This window comes from Callorhinchus milii, unplaced genomic scaffold (genome assembly GCF_018977255.1).
Source record: "Callorhinchus milii isolate IMCB2004 unplaced genomic scaffold, IMCB_Cmil_1.0 Scaffold4, whole genome shotgun sequence".
Classification (NCBI taxonomy): Eukaryota; Metazoa; Chordata; class Chondrichthyes; order Chimaeriformes; family Callorhinchidae; genus Callorhinchus; species Callorhinchus milii.
Genome location: NW_024704745.1, coordinates 67,063,107 through 67,078,800, shown reverse-complemented (window position 1 = coordinate 67,078,800; position 15,694 = coordinate 67,063,107). Strand labels below are relative to the sequence as shown.

At 37.0% G+C, this 15,694-nt stretch overlaps 1 protein-coding gene and 1 long non-coding RNA gene across 2 annotated transcripts in view; both read left to right on the top strand.

Annotated features, from left to right (window-relative positions):
* Positions 1 to 15,694, top strand: part of micu2 (mitochondrial calcium uptake 2) — a 264,328-nt gene that overhangs the window by 13,315 nt on the left and 235,319 nt on the right. The window lies entirely within an intron of this gene.
* Positions 11,298 to 14,215, top strand: LOC121848850. The gene is made up of 3 exons (XR_006085000.1): positions 11,298 to 11,323; positions 13,386 to 13,528; positions 14,083 to 14,215. It is a non-coding gene; the product is annotated as an uncharacterized LOC121848850 (long non-coding RNA).

Sequence of the window (15,694 nt, the reverse complement as noted above, 5' to 3'; positions counted from 1 at the left end):
TCAGACATTCACCTTGTCCTGGGTGTAAATTAGTAAATTTTGCTGATCACATTGGAAACTTGAATTGGCATGTCTCCAAGTGAAGGGGAGATTAAGTACCTTATATCAAAAGCGCTCCCCGATAATAAATTTCCCATTAGAACTGCTGATATAGAGAAGCTCTTGGAATAACCATTATGTGTGGTTTTCCTCTGATTTATCATGAATTTCTGCTTCAGTCATGACATGGTTGGTGATTACTACCTTAGCCAATTCTTCCCATTCATGATAATAATAATAATAATAATAGCCCTGGGGCAGAACCTCATGATATCAACATCAGTGACATTCCACAAAATCCCAGGTTTTCAGCTTTCTATATAATTTTTTAAAGAATAGTATTGTGTATTTCAAGTACTGTTCTGTGGATTTCAAAATCCTCACTCTCACTTTCAAATCACTTCACTCCCTGGAACTTCCTTACTTGTCCGATCTGCTCACACTCCAGACCACTTCGCTCAGGTCTTCTGCACTTCTCTCGTCCCCTCCGCTCCACCATTGGTGTCCATGCTTTAAATCACTGTGTCCCAAATTTCTAGAATTCCCTCCATCTTGCCTCCTCTTTCCCTTTCAAATCACACTTGAGGACATTCCTCTTCGATTGTGCCTTCGGTCATCTCCCCTCTCTTTCCAGCTTGGTATCAAACCACACCGTGATTAAACACTCCGAGACTTTACTTGAGTGAAAGGCACTATATAAATACAAGTTGTTGTACATGGTAATGAGAGGTGCCTGAAAATTTGAAGAATAAAAGGAATACAAAGCGCTTTGTGATAACGCCTCGCTCGAATTTAAAATATTTAAATTTAGAGCTAATCCAATTTATAGAATCGTAGAATCGTACAGCACAAAAAGAGGCCATTCGGCCCATCGAGTCTGTGTCGGCTCTTTGAAAACAGCAATGTAATGTCAATCCCACTCCCCAGCCCTTTCCCCATAACCCTGCAGACCGGTCCTCCTCAAATACCCGTCCATTGTATTTTTAAAAGTTGTTATCGAATCGGCCTCTACCACCCTTTCAGGCAATGCGTTCCAGATTCGAACAACTCGCTGCGCGAAAAAATTTCTTCCCCTTTCCCCTCGGCTTCTTTTAGAAACTATTTTAAATCTGTGACCTCGAGTCACCGACACATCCACCAGTGGAAACAGTTTTTCCCTTTCTAACCTATCAAATCCCCTTATGATTTTGAAGACCTCTATTAGGTCTCCTCGTAACCTTCTCTGCTCCAATGAGAATAATCCCGGCCTCTCCAGCCTTTCCTCATAACCAAGGTCCCTCATTCCTGGTACCATTCTTGTAAATCTCCTCTGCACCCTTTCCAATGCCTTAACATCCCTCCTATAGTGTGGTGCCCAGAACTGGGCGCAGTATTCTAACTGAGACCTAACCAATGTTTTATATAGATTAATCATAACCTCCTGACTCTTGTACTCTATGCCCCTATTTATAAAGCCTAGTATCGTATATGCCCTTTTTACAGCTTTATCTACCTGTCCTGCCACCTTCAAGAATTCATTTACCTGAACCCCCAAGTCTCTCTGTTCTTTTACCCCTCTTAAGATTGTATTACCAGCCTATATTGCCTTCCCTCATTCTTTCTACCAAAATGCATTACTTCGCATTTCTCCACATTGAAATTCATCTGCCATGTGTCTGCCCATTTTACCATTCTGTCTATCTTCCTGCATTTGGCTACTATCCTTCTCACTGTTTACCACCCTACCTAACTTTGTGTCGTCTGCAAACTAGGAAATGGTACTTGCTATACCCAAGTCCAGATCATTTATGTATAATTTAGAATTAAATCAGAAAACATTCTTTCACATAAAGAGGAATGGAAATAGCATTTTACTGCTCAAACGGTAGAATCAATGAGAGCTTTTAAAAGGGAACGGACAAATGTTTAACACGCACACAGTTTTACTCTGAAAATCAAATTTTATAGTAGAAACCTTCCATTTAGTGGGTGCAAGAAGATGTTCAAAACTAGTGGTAAAAGCTCAAAGGAAGAATCTAAGAAGATCTATCTGGCTGCTGACAAAAATGTAAGTAAACTGCTTTTTAACTTCTGATAATGTGATCAGCTTTGCTTAGATTAACACCAGGTGATTTAAAAGTAAATTGACTTTCATCTTTTGCAGAACAAGAGGGAAGTTGCTTTTGAAAACATCCAATATAACAGCATTTCCCAATCTTCTAAAATATGCATTGTATTTGCAACAAGGCAACTAAATAATAACAAATAACAACAATCCTTGCATTTTTTTTCAATATAGCACCTTTTACTTCGGAAAGACATCTCAAAACGTTTCACAAGTTTCACTGTAAATCTATTATGTTAGAGAACACAACAGCTAACAGTGTCCCACAAACGTAACAGTGTCCCACAAACATCCATGAAACAAATGATTTTTTTAAATCATGAGATTGTTAGCTAAGACACTGGAGAAATTCCCTTCTCTTTTCAAACAGTGTCTTGTGATCTTTAACGAGTACCTGAACAGGCAGTTAAGACCTCAGTTTAACCTACCATTCAAAGGATGTGGCCTCTAAAAATGCAGGACTTCCCCAGCACTGCATTAGAGTGTCAGCCTGGACTGTGAGTTCAACCGTTGGCTTAATTTTATATTGACCATCTTTTCTCAAATTTTGATTGTCTAGCATTTCTCAGCGAGAGAGTTGGTATTGTTTCAAGTATTGACATTCCCCTTCTCTCCTTTGTTCAAGGTGTCACATTTTCTGTTCCATGATGAAATACTTCATCAACTTGGCTAGAGGTGAAAATACATTATGAAACAAATTTTCATTTAAAGGAAGAGTACATTATTCTACTATTTTGAACGCAAATTGAGGAAAGCACTTGATTAAAAGAGAATATTTTTCCAAAATTGGAGGTTAAACTGTGTTAAACCTCCAATAACTATTAAATTGAGCCAAGTCCTACATGAGCCAATTGTAAACAGACCAAAGATGTCTGGAGACCTAAAAAGCAGGAGTGATGATGGGATCACTAGGATTTGATATCTCCGAAATAAACAAGCTGCTGGGAAACATTCACTGCATTCCTAAGTGCACTAGCATCGATTTAACTTGGACTATGATTGCATAAGAATTTTAGCACAGAGAACTGAATTGTGTAATTGGAATTCTGTAATTGTATCAGTTATCTTATCAAATGCCATGGAACTGGATGTAAATTAATTAACCAAGTGCTTTTACAGATTTGATATGGAATCACAAATATGTGATAAAAGAAAATTGTGACATGAGCCATTTAATTGTATACCGTATAAGCAGAAGCAGAAGTGAAAGATGTAACAGGACCTAATGATGTCAAGACTTATCCACAAAATGTTCTGCGTGTGTGGTCCCAGTTATAGATGTCTGTTATTTACAAGCCAATTTTGCTATCCTCCACTCTCAGATTCTTGATTCGGAACTACACAGCACTCTGCCAAATAAGGATGGTCAGTTTTTTCTTGTTTCTACCAGCAATCAGTAGACCTAACCTTTTTTTGAAAAAAATATTTATGCTTGTAACCCCTTGTGATTGTTGGAAATCTTTCTTACACCATTCCCTTCAAATCACATACTTCCTATGCAAGTTTTTTTTAATGAAATTTAGCCAAACCATCATGAGATTAAAAAGGAATGCTTGTTTTATTGTGGGAAATTAATAAAATATAGTAGAATTATAATAATTAGCTATATATAAACTGAATTGTGGGTACATTGTACAAGGAAAGTCAGTGATTTGGCTAGCTGAAAAAAATCTCTGCTGAGATGACATGATTTGAATATTTATGCTCTAGGGAGTGGTTAATTGTTGAATTATAGTTAAAACATCAGTTTTGGGGTTATATGATATTTTTATTATCAGTTGTTCCCAAGTTTACAGTAATAACTATAGCAATTTTATTTTCTGATTTTGAATGTTAATTTAGTGTATTAGTTTAAGGAAACCATTTGCCAAATGATGTACATAAGTATGTTGGAAAGTTTGTTCTATGTATTTTTTGGCAAAGATGTCAGAAGAGAAGATATAAGATATTTTGTGTAATACAAGTCTGCTAAGTGTGATGGAATACAATTATACGCCTTTTTGTGACAAAATGGCTTTGCTGTAAGAGACTGAGGGGTGACTGAGTTAACTATCTTTAAGTTGGAAAGTGAGTTGTGAAAATAAGTGTCTGTCCACAAGACATGACTTTCCTGGGAAGAAAATAGGGATCCAGAGAGACAGTCCAGCTATGCTTGTTCATGCTGGCTGCTTGTCTGGGACCTCCAGTTATGCTTCAGTAGTACTGATAGGATATGTACAAGCATTTATGTTATGCGTGTTGTGGCCTGCAACAGACTCTACTAATTGTGAGAGACCGAGTCTGTTTTGTTTTGGGAGGCCATTCAAGAAGTGAAGATCATATTCTTTTACACCAGATGTCACTTTTAAAAGGGTAATGAATTTTTAAAATTTCTCAAAGTAACGTCTGTATATAAAACGAGAAGTGCATATTCTCCACCCTACCCAATTTTTTAAAAATTCTTGTGAATCCCAGGCTACAGTGAACCAATCCTAAATATACCCAGAAATAAAACATATATATGTTTGTGTGTTCTTGGACAGAACACATAGATTTTCACTCCTTTTCACTGAATAAACCTCTGTCACAAGTAATGGGCCAAATAATGCGCAACTTAAAATACGGGTCCCAATTCTGCTGCTCATCGTATCGAGTTGTGATAGCAAGAGACATATGGCAATGATCAACACAGTTTCCATCCATTTCTATAAATCGTTCGACACCCACATTCTGGGCACATTTTTCATTGAACTTTGTGACCTGGAATAAAGATAAAAATTATAATCCAAACATTCATCTGTCATAACAAGCTTACTAGTAAAATCTTCTCTCAGAAAGAAATTGCAAGGTGCTGTTTTTTTTACAGAACTGGGAGGAATAACCCTAGTAAACGATGCTTATTAACTATCATTTTTAGTGAAACTACTATTGCTTTTGGGGGATTATTAAGCTGACAATATTATCTTAGATTCTTTCCTAACAAGTAATATTGCCAATGGGGAGTAACAAATGTTATTTTGTTGTGCTCATTTTACTTTATTATGGTAGCTAAATGCCATCTGTGGTTCTTCATAGTGCCTGACCTCACGCCCGCTGTACTATCTGTAGTACCATTCTTAAGGAAATAACTCGTTGCTGCCGTCATTGTTGGATGAAATGTGGAGTTTCAAAATGCCTTTCTGAAAGTCTTCCAAATGAAGTCGTTTTGAAACCAAAATTACATTTTTAAAATAGTCAAAATGGATGTGGTAACTAACCAGCAAGTAATTCCTCAGTGCTGGTATTTATGTCATGGCACCAGCACTGACGAGTTGATCCCAGTCTCAACATCCGCTAAACTGTTCTGTTTTACACCTTTTGCTTAGTTTGTCAACTCCTCTTTTCACTTTCTGAATATCCACTTCACAAGTTCTGTGATACCCATTGTACATAATCAGAAATTCTAGCTCCTATTTTAGGTCCAAAATAAATGACAGTTAATGCTTGAAACCTCAAATAACACAACTTAATTATTTCAATGTTTACCTCATCTTACACATTTTGCTTCCCCAAATCTTTATTCTCAATGCAATTCTGTGATGCTTATGAAGTGCCAGTCCATTTTGCATTTGTGTTTTCTCACAGGTGTTGAGAACTTCAAAGCACAGGATTTCTAATAGAGAGAAAGAAGCACTGTTGTCTGTAGCCAAACACAGATTACAGTTCTCCATATGACTGTTCTATCATTATTGGATAATGTGTGCAGGAACATGTATCCTGTGATGTCTCATCCAGTCTACTTTCTTTTATGCACTATCCTCTGACTTGGAAATCATTACCCATTTAAGCAACGGCATTGCCTGTTGCATTAAATAGTGAATTAAGTCCTAGACCATGAAGTTCAGGCAACTTTCTCCACAAAATATACAGTCGATTCACTTTACAGTATATTCTGTGAAGCGCTTTAAGACGTCTCGAAGATGTGATAGGCGCTATATCAAATGCAAGAATTATTATACTATAACTTGGGTGTTCTTTTTGAGTGTGTTCATGTAAATTTAAATCAAATTATAGGTGGAACTTCAATTTGTTGTTAAAGGCAACGGGAATGTAGGGGCTTTCCTATGAGGTACAGAGGAGCAAAATTAGTGAAGTCACCTCAGGGCAATTCTTTTGCGTTTTGTTAGGGCAACTCTTATCCGCTAGTTACGGAAGCCAAAAAAGGATTATCTGAGCTCTTGGTAAGAATTACAGGAATATTCGGGTTCAGCGAGGTTGGGAGGGGGAAATAAAATAAAGAAGAGTAATCACACGATGCAGTAGTTTATAAATACATATCTAGTATTTCCTTTTTTTGTTATGTGTATTAATTACTGCAGTATAGTTTTGAGAAAGTTTTTACTTTTTTTTGTCTTTGGGAATAAAGATACGGGAAAGAGAAAAGGAAATGAGAGTGCGCTATTTTTGTATCCAGGGCTTTTACTATGAAAAGTGCCTTATTCCAAATAACAGATGTTGGTTAACCTAGTGCTTTACATAAACTACCCTTTGAGCATCTAGATGACCGCCTAAAAGAGACTTTCTACTTTTATAACCATAGGAGCCGAGAATAGACTGTATTAGTACTGTACAGGCCAAAGTGACCACAGACATTCCAGGCGTTTTAGTCATGTCTAAATGTAATGCAAGTCACGGTTGCCTGAGCTTCTGGATATCAAAGTAAGTGAAATGTATAGGAAAGTGAATTATTGGGTACTGTAAATGGCAACGGGTCTCAGCCATTTGGGCTTTATGTGAGGGAATAAAGTACTTGTCTGGAAAAGAATAAAGAAGGCAACTTTTACACTACATCTCTAGGGAAGCTCATTGTTCTGTAGTTCGGAGTTAACAGTAATGAATATGACAGGCAATTGTACGTTTTTTGTATTCTATCCAAGATACATTTGTTGGTGAATCCCATTGGGAATTAAATTCTGAAACTTGCGAAATAATTAATTAATTTACATCATCTGAATAGTATTGCTTTAAATCGATCAATAAAACCTGGTAGTTTATAAGCTCACAAATCTGATTTAGTATGTTTCTATTTGTATCTCCATGCAGTTGTGCTGAAATTACTCTGTTGATAATATTCTTAAAATTGAATTCAAATTAATAAATTGATCTTTTAAACTAAGGAAATGACTAACTTTTAGTAATCCTTGCATTTGATATAGCGCCTTATCACATTTTTGAGACACCCCAAAGTGCTTCACAGAATATACTGTAAAGTGAATTGACTGTATATTTTGTGGGCGAAACAACCTTGTGTAAGGAAATAACCTTGTGTATTTTTAGATATAAAGCATATGTGTGCTCAGTTCTATGGATTCTCCACGCAGTACATTAGTCCTATATATACTGCTTGCAGTATTCCAGGGAGAAAACAATATATTTGGGTTTATAATCTTACCTCTAGAACTCTACCCTGGAGTCCCTCCGACTCGCTTCCTTCCTCACCTTCTCCAAGACCCATCTCAAGAGCCCCTCTTTGACCACTTTTTCTGTCATTTTTCCCCATCCCACCCCCTTGGCTCCCATCCCCACCTTGGTTGGCTAGACAGTATTGACAAATAGTTAAAAGGCTGATGGAATTGAAGTATTAGACCATACAAATTTTTGGTGAACATGTTGGATTAAGTGGAGTTGAAGAATGTACTTCAGTTAGTGAGAACAGAAATGCATAGAACCTATAAGGACCATTAAGGTCAATCTGGCTAGTCCCAAAGTAAAAATTCTACACTAATCCATCTCATACACCCAATAGATCTCTTTGCCAAATAGCAATGTGATCCCTTTTGAATTTACTGACACAACCCGCCTCCACTGCTCCCTGGTTTGTTCATGCCACATACTGTATTAACTCTCACCAAAGAAACGTGTGTAATTGCTAGGCTAATGGGTTTCCAATTACACATATACAATTTATAAGATTTAACCCCTAGTTTGCCTCAGCACCTTACATTTTTTGTGTATGAGCCTTTTGTCAATCTGAGAACTATAGTAGGAATGAGGAAGTACTTACAACAACTTGCATTTTTTAGCTCCCTTCATGTGGAGCAGTGTGAGCAGGGTAGCTTATAAAAAGGAATGCAACTGTTTGTTTATTTTCAATTTTCGCATACTAACATTAACTTTGTTAATGGAGTCTAATCTTAAAGGATTTGTAACTGGCACCGACGTATCAAAGTACTTCAGGTTTCACTAGTTACAAATTGTTTTGCGCCCCTAGCAAATTACACTTTCCAGGATCTCAAGTTTGATTTGGATGAAGAAAGCCGTTCAGCCCATCTGATCTCATCTTTCCAGATCACCCACCCTCAGTACCCCCTTCCCCTCCAGAAAGCTGATTTTAAATGAGTCCAGTGTCCTGGACTCAACCACCTTTCCTAGCAATGTGTTCCAATCATTAATTACCCCCTGAGTGAAGAAAAACTTCCTGCAATTGCTCTTTAAATCTCTAAACTGTGCTTTCTTGTTCTGCTGCCTTGGTGCATCCTTAAGTATTGATTTGTGTTTACTTTTTTAATTCCATTTAAAATGTTATTATACCTCTGAGATCTCCTCAGAGTTGTTTACTCTCAAGACTAAAGAGCTCTAACTTGTTTAATTGTTGCTCATAGCTCTTTAACGCTTTACCCTAGGAATCATCCTCATTGCTCTTCTCTGCACTGCTTCTAAGGTCTGGGCAACCCCCTTATATCAAGGTGATTAGAACTGTATGCAGTGCTCAAGATGCAGTTTGACTAGAGTACACACAGCCTGCATTTGACATCCGGGGATGACCCTTCAACTGATTTAGCAAAATAGCCCAGCATCCTGTTTGCCTTCTTCATACTGGCTCACATTTTTTGACATAGTGAGTGACAAGTCAGTCAATACCCTAGATCTTTTTCAGCTTGCCACATCATATTTCAAGATTTTAAAATCAAACCGTAAAACCAAATACATTTTATTTTATGCATCTGGTGACTTGCAAATTGAGCATCAACAGTTTCAGACTGTTTTAAAATGGGACTTTTATCTTGTTTTTTTTACAGAAACATGGCTTCTTGAAATAATATTTTGAACTATGTTGAAATATATCATTTCTGACGAAGGGTCGTGGACCCGAAACATTGACCCACTTTCCTTTCTTCATAGATGCTGCCTGACCTGCTGAGTTTTCCCAGCTCTCTGTTTTTGTTTTGAGGCATATTCATCATCACTGCACCACTAAATTGTATGTATATCCAACATGTACATGTCCATTAACCATCAGAGAACTGCTTTCACTGTTCTCGGTCTATATCTTCATGCTCACTGTTGTATTTTGGAGATGGTACTTTCAGTAATTTTATTATTTTGCCGTAGTAAGAATATTACAAAAGGCTGGAGATCGTGTATAATATTATACACGAAAAACCTTTCTATTTCTGGCTGGAAGTGTTAGCACTTTTCTTTGCCTGGCATATTAGGATGAGAGTAATTAGCTCCAGTGGATGAGCTAGCAACAGTTTAAGATGAAAAACCTCCTCCAAAACTGCAAATTTGATAATTCTAGTGCACTGATAGTTACAGAACCATTGTTACCATTGAGTAAACCAGTGTATTTGCCGAGTCAAACTTCAGTAGGTAAATTGCGGTAATCATAGCAGATGATTAATTAGCCTTATCATTTGTTTGAGCATCTTGGTCTTATTTATTTAAGTGCAAATATTATATTGCTGAGGGCAATGGGGCTTCCAGATAAGATTATTTTTGAGCTAAAAGCTAACCTGATGTTCTTTATATTGCTGCAGGTGTTTGAGATAGTTGCACAGTAAGTACGGCAGCAGTGAATGTTTTCAAACTATATATGAGCTGGAACTTTGAACGGATTAGGCAATATTGTACAAATGTGTAGGTTGTTGGAACAAGGAACCTTTAAAGTGTTTAATAAAAAGGAATTGGATGAGTTCCTGAAAATATAAAGATTCAAGGTTATTAGATGATGTGATAAGATGTGTTAAAGGAATCTTTTGGAAAGTTGCATGGGTAGGCTAGACAGACCAACCTGAAACAGTTACTGGCTCTGGTGCTGATACAAAGCACCTCTTGGTTTATTTTTCTTTATTCTCTTGTTTATTCTGACATTGCCTTGCACTAGTAATGTTATGTTATCAGAATTTGAGTATAAAGGATGGTAAGAGCGAGATTGCCTTTTTGCCCCCATAGTCTGGGCTGACCCTCAAATACAGTGCTGTCCTTTGGATGAGATGTAAAAGGTGATGTATCAAATACAAGGATTATTATTATTGTTATCTGTAAATCTTGCTTTCTGATCTGATTTGAATCAACATGAAACATTCAGCAAATCTACATTGTTCTCTGCTCCTTAAACTGAAATAGCTACTCATTAGATTGATTTGTGGCCATTTAACACCTAGCTGTCTCACACCTTGCTAATGTAGTAATTGAATAGTGGTACTAATTTACAAGGTAATGGTGTTGTAATTTAATGCTGTATTTATTATGGACTACTTGAGAATTGGTTGAAACAGAGCCAGTTCTCAAATAGCCTGAGGCTGCTGGTGTCTGGAATCTCCCGTTTGCTTTGCAGGATATAATTCCATGCACCATGGAACTAAAAGCACATGGAGAATTTGTGCATTTGTAGTTTCTAATGCCGCTTTTCGTTTGCACTATGAGTGATATTGAAGGTTAATGCTGATCCTTAAGGATTGCTCCAAGTGCTTGCCTTGCTTTTTTCATTTAAAGCCTGGGGTCTCTTTTTTCTTACACACATTGCACATGCAATGAGTGTCATTTCAGCTGATTTTGCTCTTGGCCATTTCCATTATCATTATTTCCCCAGAGATTGGGGGAAATTGTTTCAAAAGATTCCTTTCACTTGTGGAATGAAAGAGATATTGCCGCAGAATTTTCAGCTATTGGGAATACAAGCAACTACTGTTGGCAGAAGAAGAATCTGATGGCCCAAAGCGTGCCTTAAGGTTGTTTGATAATTTTTCATTACAGGTGACGAATGAAAGCAGGAGAGCAGTTGTTGGAAGGCCTGTTGCTGAAAAGCACTATTTTTGGAGTCCTATAGCATATTGGTTAGAGCACTCGCCTTGCAAGCAAGAGGACCTGTGTCGAATCCCGGGCAGGGCAAAGTATTAGACAAGTTTCTTTACTCCATATGCGTCTGTTTACCTGGCAGTAAGTAGGAATCCGGTTGTTAGTTGATTGGCAAATTTTTTTCGTGGGGTGTAATATGCGGAAGTAATATGCAATTTGTTGTTATAATCCCTTAAAAATATATATTTTTAAATAATAATAATTTGCTCACTCAATCCACTACTGTTTTGGGACACTACTGTGTACAATTGGCTGCTGCATTTTGCCCCCAAAATATACAATCAATTAATTTTACAGTAAATTCTGTGAAGCGCTTTGAGACATTGCAAAGACATAATAAGGTGCTGTATCAAATACAAGGATTATTATTGTCAATGATGACTCCTCTTCTGGCTGTAAAACCTCATTGCTGGTCTGCTCAGGGTAGAAAACAACAAAAACCACATTTATATAGCACCTTTCACTATATAAGTGAATGTCGGAAGGACATCCCAAGGCCCTGAACAGTTAAAAGTTTGCACCTGAGCTGGGGGTTGGGATCCAACCTTATGGCACCTCCTATACTGATTGCTGTTGTCTTTAGAAGGTGGCAATGAGCACCTCTTGAAGCAGGTATACCACCTTGTTTAGTTTATAGGCCCAGAACACAAGGTTGCATTGGAGACAACCCAGTAATATAAAATGGGGTATAAGCTAAATGTAGCATTGTAGATGTCATGTTCAGCCCAATTTTTTTAAAAAAGAGTTATAGAGTAGTGAGGATGTAGGAAAGTTTCAACAAGGCATTTATCAAAGAATACAGTATGTTGATAATCTCTTATGTCAGGGATTGTAGAATTTTTCATCTTAACTTGTGTAGCCACATTGAACTGAAATACAAGATTTAAGTTTGTTTTTACACATAATAATCGGTAACAAAATAAAAGGACATATAAATAGCGATCATCAATAGAAATGTTCATTCTTAGTGTCTTTTGACCTAATTTGGTACAAGTTAGCCCAACACAGTGTGGCTTCACGTTAAACAAAAATAAAAACTGAAGTCGCTGGGAACACTCAGCAGGTCAGGCAGCATCTATGGAGAGAGAAAGTGAGTTAACGTTTCAGGTCGATGACCTTTCATCAGAACTTTCCGCTGAGTGTTCCTGACCTACTGAATGTTCCCAGAGACTTCTGCTTTTATTTCAGATTTTCAGCATCTGCAATATTTTGCCTTTTGTGGCTTCAGTTAAAGAATGATTTACCTTTACTGCATCCTTTTTAATATTGGTGTCTGTGCTAAATGTGGGACATGATCAGTCCTGTGAGATAGACAGTAAATGCTAATGAAATATGACTTGGCATTGTTGCCTTTTCATTTCAGCGAAAACGCATTTGAGTTCAAATAATTATGAAATTTGATTCCAATTGTATTTTGTAGCAAATCTTCAAGCCGCACAACACAATAGAAATCTTGATATATAAATGCTGCAGTACGTCTGGAGTACTGCAGAAACCACAGCTCAAAGAAAGGCATCATTAAAAACTTTTTATCAGGCAGATATCTAAAGATAAGCACAAAATTGATTTGGATAACAATCATCTAAATAAATCACTCAAACAATGAACGGAAACCTCAAACGACATTATAATGGTAATTGCTTTCATTCCTTTATGCATTTTCAAATGGGTGTAATGATTTACAATTTGGAAATAAAATTGAGTTCTCCAAAGGTTTTCAGATAAGCCAGTTCTTATATTTATCTTCCCTTTTATCTTATCTTTACCACATTTAATTTCTGTTCTATAAATCGTCTGTTCATCTGTATTTTTCAACGAATAAATAATTCTATTCCTTTTCCCTTCCAATCACTTCTCTTCCTCCTTCTTTCAGACTGGAATCATCTAGGAGGAGGCAGGCATCATGTTTCCAAATCCCTCTGTTCACAATGGGACAATGTGAACGTGGGCAGAAAAGATGTTAGAACCAGAATTTGATTATGAGAGTGGAGGTGTACACAAAGCATCTTCAAGTTTCCCTTTAGCTAACAGTTTTAAATTATCAGATTTAAAAGATAGCAATGAGACTGAGAGACACTGCTGAGTGGAAGATGGATTTAAGATTGTAGGGCAGTTCAATAAATTCTTGACTTTCTCTTTAAAGGAATCAACAAGCAAATGTGTGAGTAACTAAGAAACAAACCACAGAAGAGGAAGAATAGAAAGGAATAAGATTAAATCAAAAGTAGAAGAAGCTACAAACGTAAATGCAACAAGGAGACTGAAAAAGAAATGTCAGAGGAATTTGTAAGCATTGTTCACTGTCATGGTCCAAAGAACATGGTTCAGTAGTTGATGGCTACCCTTGCATTAGAACTTCTGTTTAATGGGAGAAAATGTTCCAGGCAACAGCATCGTCTGGGGGAAGAGTTCCACAGATGAGAGAAGTGCTTATTACAATACTTGAGACATACACAGCTGATTCAGAAAAGGTTCAGATCAGGTTGCATGAAACCCATTTCTGAAAGCGCCCTAAATTGCCAGGTATTTGAAATTGTCCCGGCCTGCCGAGCAATAAGATTTATTTTTTACATCCTGACACATATTGCACTGAGCATGTTACCAATGTGTGACAACATCGATATCGGGTTATGTGCAGCTGTGTCAGTCAGTAATTAGTTTGGTGTAAAGTGATCTAAAATCCTCAACAAGCAATTGAAGTTGATCAGTAGGTTTGGTTTCTGTACAGTGATGTCTAAATTTGTTTTCTTTCCACTAAAAGACTGAAGGCATTTCTTACTATCTTTTACGTCATTGGTATCCTCGCACTGTTTAAAATTAATGACTGAGTTTTCTTTCAGAGCATTTGCAAATACCATTGGGAAGGAGAAATAATACCAAGCATGAGGCCATCACTGAACCTAGTTTAAATGCTTGACTCCCTGGACTAAAATAGAAGTGAGCTACTGAGGATTCTTACTCTGCATTCATCCAGTACTTGTTTAGTGATGTTATACTAAGTTGTAATGGCATATACCACAAAAGGAAATTAAAGGAAAAACAATTTAGACATAATGTAGCTGGTGATTAAGAAAACTGCTAACTCGTGTTAACATGCCTGTGCCATTAAATTTAGTCAATAGCTCAAAAACTTTGCTACTTTACAATTATAAGGATTTTTATGGAGATTGAAATCTCACATTATTGTTAATTATATTAACTGTATTTTCTCAGGTCTGCTCTATTTCATTAACCTTTAACATGAAGGTTGTTTTGCAGAACTTTGCGCATTCTGTAGAACTGGCCAAATAATCAAAAATTCTCCTGGGTCATGAATTTTGCCCAGAAAATATACAGTGAATTCACTTTACAGTATATTCTGTGAAGTGCTTGAGATGTCTCGAAGACGTAATAAGGCGCTATATCAAATGCAATTATTATTTGTAGATATTTGTAGATTCATGCCACAGTGCGACTCATTTAAGACGAACTCTGATTTTTAATATTTTTAAAAAAATATACAGAAGATTAGGAACACTGTATATGTCATTGACCAATTTGAAACCGAGTCAGATCAGAGAATTGCATTTACAGACTCCCCTCCCTGTCCCTGTTTCACAACATTGCCTGGTACAGGGTTAAAGATGACTTTCATTACAGTGGTCCTGGATGGCTCCAGAGATCAGAAGGATTGGCTGTTTGAGGGCGTGCTGAGATTTAACAATCCTTTTGAAAATAATGTTCATTGTCTCCAACGCTTTTAAACATTACCAAAGCAAAGTACATTTTGCTGCCAATTTTTTAAATGTTTAAATGTTAACAGTAGATGGGAATGTTATCCTCAACAACAGCAGGTTGGATACTTCCCGTAAACGTTTGTGATTTTGCTTCACTGTTTTGTTTATTGTGGCCTGGGAACAGTTACATACTTATTTGTAATCTCACATAATTGTTAATATGATCAGCAACAATGTGAGATTCCAATCTCCATCAAAATCCTTATAATTTAAAGTTGCAAAGTTTTTTAAGTTGTTAACTAGATCAGTGGCACAGACATAAGACCAGTATGTAAGTGTTTTACTATTCGTCATCCTCACTATGTCCAAAATGTTTCTCACTTAGTTTCCTTTTGTGGTATGTGCCATTAGAATTTAGTACAATATCATAAAATAAGTAGTGGATACAGTGCACCATCCTCTAGTTTAAAGAGGATAGATGACTGTTCCCAGGCTTCTGCCAATGTCGCCTTTATCTATGCATGTGTCTCTCCTTCCTCCCTCTCTCTCTCTCTCTCTCATCGTTTTTCCTCTCTCTCACACATGATTCTGCTTTGCGCTGAGATACCTCACCTGTTCATTACCTGCTTCTGATACTGTGAACTCACTATCTGTGGGACATCATTAACAAAAAATTTATACAGCAGCTTTCACATTAGGAGGAACTCCTAAGGGACTGGATAGTGAAGGGTTTGAA